At 47.6% G+C, this 10,482-nt stretch overlaps 1 long non-coding RNA gene across 1 annotated transcript; it reads left to right on the forward strand.

The window, feature by feature from the left end:
* Nucleotides 1–6,044: 6,044 nt before the first annotated feature.
* Nucleotides 6,045–8,892, forward strand: LOC129387975 (uncharacterized). The gene is made up of 2 exons (XR_008615114.2): nucleotides 6,045–6,124; nucleotides 8,698–8,892. It is a non-coding gene; the product is annotated as an uncharacterized lncRNA (long non-coding RNA).
* The last annotated feature ends 1,590 nt before the right edge of the window (nucleotides 8,893–10,482 follow it).

The raw sequence follows: 10,482 nt of genomic DNA on the forward strand, positions 1-10,482 counted from the left end.
CTTGCTGACTGAGCGGTTGACTTTCGGCGTAGTTCTAACGCTTGCCGGAAACGAGAACAAAAATGTCAACTCTCCCGAAGTCACTTTGCAGTGTCCTGTGTGCACCTGAACGTGAGAACGAGGCCTTCTCTGTGCGCTGCGCTCAAGAAACGCCAAAGGACGCCCGACTTCGGTTATGAGCATCATCGAGCGACATCCCTCCGGACAGCGGATGCAGTCCCCTGACCATCGGGATCTCCTTCCCCCGGCGGGGCGGTCTGTTACGTTTCGCCTACAACGCGCGGTAATGCCGGCGCGGATGCAACGGACGCCGGGGCTTCGTTCAAAGCGGCGGACATTTTGGCCCGTTCGACGCCGCCGCAACGCCTCCCCGCCAAGCGTGTCCAGGCGTGTTTCAGTGCCACGTGTCTTCGTGTGTGCGTGTGTGTGTGTGTGCCTACGCTTGTCAATGCGCGGCAGCCGGGGAGCGGAGCTCCCCAAGTGAGGTGCCAGGAGGTCTGTCCGTCGGCGGGTTGGCGATGCGTCACTACACTCGGCTCACCATGTCTCTCGGCTCGACCGTGCGCGCCGTCGTGGGCTCATGCTCCGCCGTCGCGTGGGCTCATCCCGTGACCTTCCTTCTGGCCCGCGACGCCGAGAGTATAAGAGCAGCTGCCCCCGGACGCCAGGAGAGAGGCTCCGATTTCTTCTGTTGAGTTACGTGCTCTCCCGTCTCTCCACTTCGGTCGAACTGACCGGCCGCTCTTTTGCTATGTTAGAATAAACAAGTTGTTCTGTTACCAGTCTTCTCATGCTTTGCCGGGACCTTCGGATGCTTCCAGTGCCCCAGGCCGCCAGGCCAACGCTACCCTTGGGGCTTGCGACCCGATTGCAACAACGGGCGTCAGCACCGAGTCCCCAACAGCATGCTCGCCGCACCTGGCTTTGTGACGAAAAGCACCTTGGCCATGTGACCAGTGGCGTAGCAACAGGGGGGGGGCGGGGGTCCGGGGGGCCGTGGGCCCCGGGTGCAAGGGGCCAGGGGGGGGGGGGGTGTCATATACGTCTGAAGACACCCGGAACTTGTGGATATCCTCGCCTTCCTCGACTACACCCGGGGGGGGGGGGATGACAGAAGACCTATGGGCCCCGGGTGCCAGACGACCTAGCTACGCCACTGCATGTGACGCAGTTTCGCGTGTACTGAATCATACCGGGACAAGTTCTGGCGCCTTCTGTTACCCCAGACATTCATCATCATCATCGTCATCATCAGCCTGATTACGCCCACTGCAGGGCAAAGGCCTCTCCCATACTTCTCCAACTACCCCGGTCATGTACTAATTGTGGCCATGTTGACCCTCCAAACTTCCTAATCTCATCTGCCCACCTAACTTTCTGTCGCCCCCTGCTACGCTTCCCTTCCCTCGGAATCCAGTCCGTAACCCTTAATGACCATCGGTTATCTTCCCTCCTCATTACATGTCCTGCCCATGCCCATTTCTTTTTCTTGATTTCAACTAAGATGTCATTAACGCGCGTTTGTTCCCTCACCCAATCTGCTCTTTTCTTATCCCTTAACGTTACACCTATCATTTTTCTTTCCATAGCTCGTTGCGTCGTCCTCAATTTAAGTAGAACCCTTTTCGTAAGCCTCCAGGTTTCTGCCCCGTACGTGAGTACTGGTAAGACACAGCTGTTATACACTTTTCTCTTGAGGGATAATGGCAACCTGCTGTTCATGATCTGAGAATGCCTGCCAAACGCACCCCAGCCTATTCTTATTCTTCTGATTATTTCAGTCTCATGATCCGGATCCGCAGTCACTACCTGTCCTAAGTAGATGTATTCCCTTACCACTTCCAGTGCCTCGCTACCTATCGTAAACTGCTGTTCCCTTCCGAGACTGTTAAACATTACTTTAGTTTTCTGCAGATTCATTTTTAGTCCCACCCTTCTGCTCTGCCTCTCCAGATCAGTGAGCATGCATTGCAGACATTATTGTAACCCAGACATTATTGTAACCAATTTCGCTACATTTTGGGCACTTTTCAAGCACAGTAGCCGCGCTCGGCGTAGTGGCGCACTTAGCGAAAAGGAAGGAAGGAAGGAAAAAGTGGAGAAGGAAAGGCACGGACGTTAACCAGTTTAGCTTAACCGGTTTTCTACCCTACACATGGGGAGCGGGATGGGGGGGATGAAAGATGGGCAGGAGAGAAAAAGAGAGCACATAACAGCACACACATCGTCAGTTACAGTCCGTCACTCTTGCGCGGTACGTGATATCACTGTCACGGCCGCTTGTCTAAGTCCGTCTCTTTCAAAAACCGCAGTAGTGCCTTCGTCGCCTTCAGCTGCGATGTCTTCTGTCGGCGATATGTGAAAATAGTTGCAACTGACAATGGTCTATTGTCAAGGTGCGCTAGAACGGACGCCAGGGACTGTCTCTGAACATTATATTCAGGACAGTGACACAGAATGTGTTCTAGCGTCTCCTCAAAAAGATGGGCATTGCAAAGAGCGTTGTCGGCGATTGCAATGCGAAGTGAGTAAGATTTCATGAAGGCCACCCCTAGCCATAAGCGATAAAACAGAGTGGCTTCTCTTTGGCGGAGTCCAGTTGGCATACAGAGATGCATCAAAGAGGGCAGGTAGTATTGACGATTGCTTCGGTTGGTCTGGCTGCTTGGTTTGTACCACAGAGAGAGCGTGATCTCCTGTGCAAGCACTCGAAGTTTGCTGGCTGCGTCGGACCGTGAAAGTGGTATGGCCTCCTTCTGAGTGACTTCAAGAGCTGCCCGAGCGGCATTATCGGCGTCTTCGTTTCATATGACGCCGCAATAACTTGGCAGCCACTGAAACCGGGGTTGTTGGAGAAGTATGGGAGAGGCCTTTGCTCTGCAGTGGGCGTAACCAGGCTGATGATGATGATGATGAAACGTCACGTGGTGTTCTTTCTCATGTGATGTGTGGAGTAGGCATCTAATATCGAATACGAGCTGTTGGAATGGCCCGCGATGCAGAACTTTGTATAACTTTGAGATGGAAGCATGGTTTACTCTGGTTTGTCACCAGGACACACCAGGGTAAGCATACTTGTGCGATTCTGTTCCCGATTTAACGCCAAAGAATAATTATTTATTTATTTTTGCAACAGCAATAACAACCTTGCATGTACTTATATAAAAATACTCATCAAGTATTTATGGAAATAAATATGTTGTATTGTGAGAAAGTGTTGCGCCCTTGAGCGGAATGCTACAAGTGTCTTTTGCTACGACGCCTGCTCGCTGCAAACGCGAGCCTTCTTTAGCAGACGACAGGCACTTGCGAACTCTCTCGCTATTTCGAAAGGCTGCGTCGGCTGTCACGATTGCTGAACGTCTTCAGGTACTTTTAAGCACCTCTGCTGCAGTGCTAGCTAGGACGCTAGTGGCGTCCTACGAGTATTTCGTCACGATATCTTATATTGACGTACCGCTTCCGAAGCATTAAGGCGTGGCTTTGCATTTGCCCATTTTGCGACACTAGACTACAGCCAGGAAGCAGCAACTTTTCCTACCACAAGTAAGTTTGTGTTCTCAGAGTCCTAAAACACGCATTTCCATGAGCACATAAATAAGCAATGCAAATGAAGCCCTCAATAAAATTTTATTGTCAAGCCACTAGAAGTGCAACTGAATATATCTATTGTATAAGTAGTGCCTTCTTTTTCCTATTCTGAAGTTTCATAAAGCACGTAACGCTACAGCGCCAACCTAACACACTTAACAAACCAAGCTCCAAACGGTCAAAACATGTTCTTTCAAGGTTTACGATGCCATCGCTTTCTCGTCAGGACTTCGACGCCACACCGCGACCAAAACATCGTCCCAGCCGCTCCCCCAGCGCGCTATCGCCACTTTGAGCGACAAAACAAAGGCAGAGAGCTTTGCGTTGCACTGTCCCACTGCAGGTTATTGCAATTGCGCTTGCAGCGAAACCAAAACTGCCAAAAAATACTTGCCGTGGCAGCGGAAAAAAGCTGCAAGAAGCCGAAGCGTACAGCTATACTGTACGTGCACCAGCTAACGCACCGGCTGACAAAAGTTGGAGAGAAGTGCGGCGTGGACGTGATGTTCACTGCCCCCGAAAAGCAGGTGCGCATGTGCCGTAAACGAAAAGAAAAAACCGGTATGCGCCATAAAACATGAATGCAAGTTTGTACCCTGCATTGTTGGGGTCGTATACCACACACCTCTCTCTTCCGGTAGATGCTACGTGGGGCAGTCTGGCCGCTGCCTAAATGAACGGCTACGAGAGCACCGAACGCTGGTAGATTCATAAGCGGGGGGCGGCCATTTGGCCAAGCATTGTAAGCGGTGCGGTTGCGTGCCTGCATTTGATTCCACGTGTGTGCTTGGTAGGGGAGGCACAAGGTGGGGGCGCGAGATTTGTGAGGCATACCACATTGACAGGGAAGGTGATAACTGTGTCAGCACGACATCACTTGCCTTGTCCAAAAAAAAAAAATGTGCTTACAGAATAGTTTGCCACATTTTGATTATATTGTGCTTGTACTGCTTTAAACCTGTGTGCGCATGCACCACCGAAACGTATATATGTACCTTCTCTCGCAGTAAAACCTCAGTTGATGTTTAGCGCTCGTCATGTCGTCTTTTCGGTCTGTGTCCGTGTTATTTGCGCTAGTCTCTTGATTAATGAAGTAGGAAAGAGAACCCCACGACAACAGTGAAACCTATGCCGATGCTTGCTGGGTGTCAGAGTTTAGTTGCGCAAATTTATTGCCATAACAGCGTTTTCTTCCGATGAAAAAAATTACGTTCGGAAATAATCGTGTTGAACGGGCGCGCTCGTGCGTTGTTAAGAATGGCCGTACGGGGTGGCAACGTGCCAGCTTTCAGCCCGCTGCACGTGTTCCAAGCCCACCAGACGGGGCGCCCTTCGGAGAACTACGAAGGGCCGGCAGCCACGTGGCGCGCGATCAACTCAGGAAATTGGTACTTGGCCGAGCCATCCGGGACAAAGCAGAGTTCTACGAAGCCCTCTGACGTCGGCACTGAAAGCTGGGCGGTACCGAGAACTGTCCGGCCTTTTCACCTGTGTGTGTGTGCAACACGAACATTTCCGTCCACTGGGACGCCGTCCACGGGGACCTCGAAGAGTGACGTCGAACGATGACGTCGAACTATGACGTCAAGCGGAGAGCTTATAAGCAGCGTTTGCCGACTGCTAGAGCGTGCTCGTGTCGTGCTCGTTGTCGGGAGCTGAGTGCTCTTTGTCAGGCTAGAAATGCACTAGTGAGCTGTGTGCTCGTAAGCTGTTTGCTGTATGTTAGTCTTGCGGGCTCCATATGGGAGTCGCGCTAGACTGCCAATGTATCTTGCTTAAACTGTTAATATGTAAATAAATCCTGTTCACCGAGTTCTTGTCTACGACCTTCATCTCCTTCAAATGGTGGCAGCGGCGAGATAGTCCGACGACTCCTACATCTGGTTGGCAGAGGTAGGACCGTCCGACAAATCTCACAGCGTGAGCTCCCGCTTTTCTACTGAAGTCGCATGATAACGGCTCATCTGCCTCTTGACCGATTCTTAGTGCAATGACGTTTCCTCGCTTATAAATGATTCGGCGTTGTAAATAATCTCTGCTTACAAGGTTTTCGGTTTACGGGCAGCATTAGGGGAAAAAATCTAGGCAATTACAGCGTGCTGCTGGCACAGGTTTGTTTTGAAGGGGTGTTGCCATAACTTTGACGTCACTAAACGTTGCTGGGGAAAGTTGCTTAAAGTCATGAAAGAAAATCTAGAATTGTTATGTGAACACACATTCATGAAATGCGCTGCTGCTGCTGCGTGCGTGTACGAAAGTTTGCTTTGTTGAAGGGGTCCCTGTTATCGTGACATTCATCAGTGACTTCGACTTTGTGCTCTGTTGCCACCCTGCACCAGTGCAGGCATTGTTTTCATGACTGTTTTTACATGCTCATTGCATGTATTCACGATGTGACAGTCTTATTGTACCACAGATATAAATTAACACATAATTCTCTTTTTAGTGGTTTAGCCGTGACCCCCTACAGTGTTCACATAACCTGTGGCCATGGCTGCAGCAGCACCGCGTGTAATCTGGATGGACATGTCAGGTATGTATTGAGTGCACGTGTTCACAAAAGTAGGATCTCGGTATCATTAGTGGATAAGTTTATCGACATATTACTTAATGCAGCTTGCTAAATAGGCTAAATATTTATACAACTTTGCTCCACTTGCTGCTTATTTGTGTTTGTAGACATTACGCACAGATTACATCTTGTTCAGTTAAACCTACACCTCACATGTCCTGACGTTTAGTATTTTTCTCGCATCAATCGTTTGGCTACAAGATCATTTTTATTTTCGCTTATTACACAGTAGATTTTATTTTTATTTTGGTTTTATTTGTTTGGAACTGTTTCCTATGCTGTAGCATTTATTTCCATATTTTCCGTTCTGCTTATGCTACACATGTGCACTTTTCGTCCATGTACAAATTTTATCTCTAGTGGGCCATATATGTCACAGGTCTAAGCATGCAGTGTGCATACCATTGTGTAACATTGATATTTACAATTATTTCTGTCTTGTTCTCAGAATAACTGCCACTGGCAAATCAACATTAGATGAGCTCGAATTTCTTGAAATGAAATAGGAAGGCCAGTATTCATTGTGCTGCAGTTACTTAAGTAGTGAGGTGTTTTCTGGTAAGCTTGCTCTATTTTCTCTCACTTTCTTCATATTCTTTGCAAGCTGCCCCCATTCATGCGAGTAGGCATTGTAGCACTTGTGAGTATGTCTACTGCAGCAGTGTCGCAGCTAGTTTTCACACACTACAGGGTGCCAACGGATACCCATCACTGTTCTTGTGCATTTCTGAGAACCAGCCATGTCCACTCGGCGAAATTTGTAGTGTCAATTTGAATTTGCCGGTCAGTTCAGGTAACTTTTCAGGACAAAATTTACGCAGCGAGGGAAAGGAGACCATACAACATAACCTCGGCTAACAACTGACTGTTTAAGTTGATGGAAGGATTAACAAAAATAGCACTGGATGTGCGCTTGTGTTGTGCACAAGTTAATTTTAGAGGGAATGCATAAGTTGCAATAGAAAGGCATAAAATCGCGATAAACGGTCTGTGGATAAAAAAAAGTAAGTAAATAGGCACAGACTAAATTATATCCCTTGTAATCTAGAAAGGACGCCTTTGTTCATGCGTTGATAATGGGGGCTGGCTCACACTTATTGTTATTTATGTGGTGTGCCTGACTGATTTCTCTTGCCAATTTTCAACCATGGGTGAAAAGAGATAAACGATCCTAATCCGACCTGAAGTCCCATTGCGGATATGTGTGGCCAAATATGACGAGCATACTGGTCTTTTGAGTGAAATGGTGATCTCATAGGTACATATTTAGGCACCAGCCAGTCTGTCCTATGTACACTTGACCACATGTGAAAGGAATACAGTTCACTGCCTCTGACACGTACTGGACTAATTTGGTGCTATCATAACCAAGCAAGCCTCGCTTGCCTCCTTGCCTTTCTCAATTCAGTTGTCAACTGTTGTGCATATGCTGCCTGCTTTATTTTTGCTGGAAGTATATGTGTATAGCAGCCCACAAGTGAATTGACAAAGGTACCGAGACAGTGGAGGCTTGCTTAGTTAAAGATACCCAAAATTTGTCTCGTATCTGTCAGGGGTAGTGTACACTATTCTTTTGATCAGGTGCATATTTGGTCCATTGTATATCGGGCATGCAGACTAGCCGGTGCCTCAGCATGCGCCTAGGAGAGCACCATAATTCATTCAAAGGACCAGTGTGCTCGTCCCATTTGACCATGCATTGACACGACAAGTTGTGCACTGGATTTCGATTGTTAATCTGTTTTGTTCGCCTATGGCAAGCGATTGACACAACACATTAGTGAGGAATACCACATCTAAAAATGGGGCTTGTGTCAGTCAACGCTCATTATGATTGCATGACAAAAATGAACACTTTCTAATGACATGGAATAGCAATACTCAATTATTAAATCCTTTTTATGAACGTTTGTTTATCATGCTTCTATGCATTTGTTGTTCAACTTGTGCCCTCCCTCTAAAACAGCGCTCGGGTGTAAACGGTAAAAAAACCAGACATGGTTTGGTGTATTTCTTAATTGGGATATATGCCATCATACCGGCGGCCAACACAGACATGACAGTAGGTTTGAAATGTACGACAACTGTGCCAGTAGCTGATACAAATATTCTGTAACAACTGGCACTTGGATGCCTCAAGGATGCATTGGATTGCCCGTACACAAGCAATGCTCATTTTCATCCCAAGTAATCGGATAGTAAGAATATTTTCCAATTCACGCTAGCAGTCCACAGACTGGTGTCCTTTGTCAAGTAGAAGCCGATACAGCCAATGTAGTTAACATGTACACACGCCACAGCTGATCTACGTTGCACGTTGGTACAGCCAAGAGCGATTTCTGCTTACTGTAGTTACTGCTGCACCCATAGGCCACACATTGGTTCCTCAACAACTTTGTGTAAACCAACATGACATAAATTTTTCGCAGAACTAGCTATAACATCTCCAGATCGTTCTGCAGCAAGTGATACAGCTTGTATTTCTGTGGTTGATTGCCAAGTTTTGTTAATTTTCTGTCCTTTCTACCATGCAGGGTACACGTGCACTCACTTCAAGACGACGATCCTCCACCTCAAGAACAGCCTCTCCTCAATTATAAGTAGCGAGATTCAATGAAAGAAAAATATCACATTCGTAACCAGACTGATACTGTGTTTTCCTTTCATTTAACCTCCTTCTGCATGTAAGAAAGCATTGATATGCCCAATAAATGTTTTTGTCAGATTTCTTTCGTTGACTCATGTCTAACATGCAGCATATGTACGGGCCCACGTACATGTTGTCAAAACTGCTGCATCTTCGCTGGACATACATACATACATACAGGCTGCATGTATCAAGCACCAAAGACAGTCACGCACAGGTAACATCTTTAAATAAGATCTGACTGCCATTGGGACACATCAGAAAATGTTACCACACGTGGTGGCCAATTTCGTTATAGCAGTGCTATGAGCACCAGCAGTCTTATGTATAAGCTCATTAGAGATTCAGTAGGAAGACATGAGAAAGTCACCAGAAAACTGCTTTGAAGCGCATATTAGGAAGACATTTCATGCTCACAAGAAAACACTCATCAAGAATTCAACAAAAGGACGGTGGCCAATATGTTTTAGAATGACATTAGGAATACATCAGAAAATTCCAAAGAAACTCATCAGAAAGTCTAATGGCTGTGATGTCAAAACTCATAAAACTTTCATGTGAAACTCATCTCATATTTTCTTAAGGGGTTACTGTATAGACCATCGAGCGCGAACGCCGGTGCATGTCGTCCACTCGCAAGAATAATTGGTCGTCCACATTTGAACCCAGCAAAAAGCTGACCTCGTATGCTGGCGCGTGCACGCCAGGCCAGGAGACAGGATCGAAGCGCTGAGCAAGCATTTCCTTTCAGAGGGCGTGTTTGTGCAGTGCTCCATCGACCGCCGGGCGCTAACGATAGACGCACCAAAGCTGATCGATGACAAGGCAATACGACTGCCGAACTTGGCGGCTTGAGACCTTTGCCTTCATCATTGATTGTGCCGAGCAGTGAGGCCCGTCGCTATGTCGGACACTGCACTCGCCTGACTGCCGGAAACGTAGCACTAGTGAGTCCGTGTCAGTGCGTGCTGCTATTACGCGATATCGCCAGCCACTATATCCAACATAGCTGCAACATCGCATCGACTGGTTTAGTTAAGGTTTAATTGCGTAGTGAAATATTCCAACTATAGACCATTCCGTATTCGATCACCATATTTATTTGGTTTGTTGAATTGCTGCAGGAACATCACACTCGTCCACACAGCCTTACTATGCCGGTGTACGTGCAGGGACCTAATCCGGAGGAGCCATTTCAATGGAATTTATTTTTTTGCTTCATGGGCATGTGCTTTGCATGTGAATCATTTTGCTTCATTGTATGATCCCGACCCAATGATGACAACAGCACGATGACCGTGACGTAATGGCGACAGTTTGATGATGATGGAATGACGACGACGGCATAATGACGATAGAATTACGACAGAATGGTGATGACGGCTTGCCTACAAGGCGTGATCACGACGAAACGGCAACACAGTGACGACGACACAGAGAAGGCGGCGTAACGATGACGACCGCAAGTAATGAAGGTATGATCACAACAGAATGGTGGCGATGAAATTACGACAATGCACGACGATGACGAACTCACGTGCGTACGTGAACGACGTCAGAGGTCACGTCCTTGCTTGGGCACATCTCTTGCCGCCTCGGACCAGCACAGGCCACTTCGGTTGGCACTACATCCGGTGCCGCTTCGTACTATGTGCGATACCAGTCAATGTAA

Source organism: Dermacentor andersoni, chromosome 3, assembly GCF_023375885.2.
Source record: "Dermacentor andersoni chromosome 3, qqDerAnde1_hic_scaffold, whole genome shotgun sequence".
NCBI lineage: Eukaryota > Metazoa > Arthropoda > Arachnida > Ixodida > Ixodidae > Dermacentor > Dermacentor andersoni.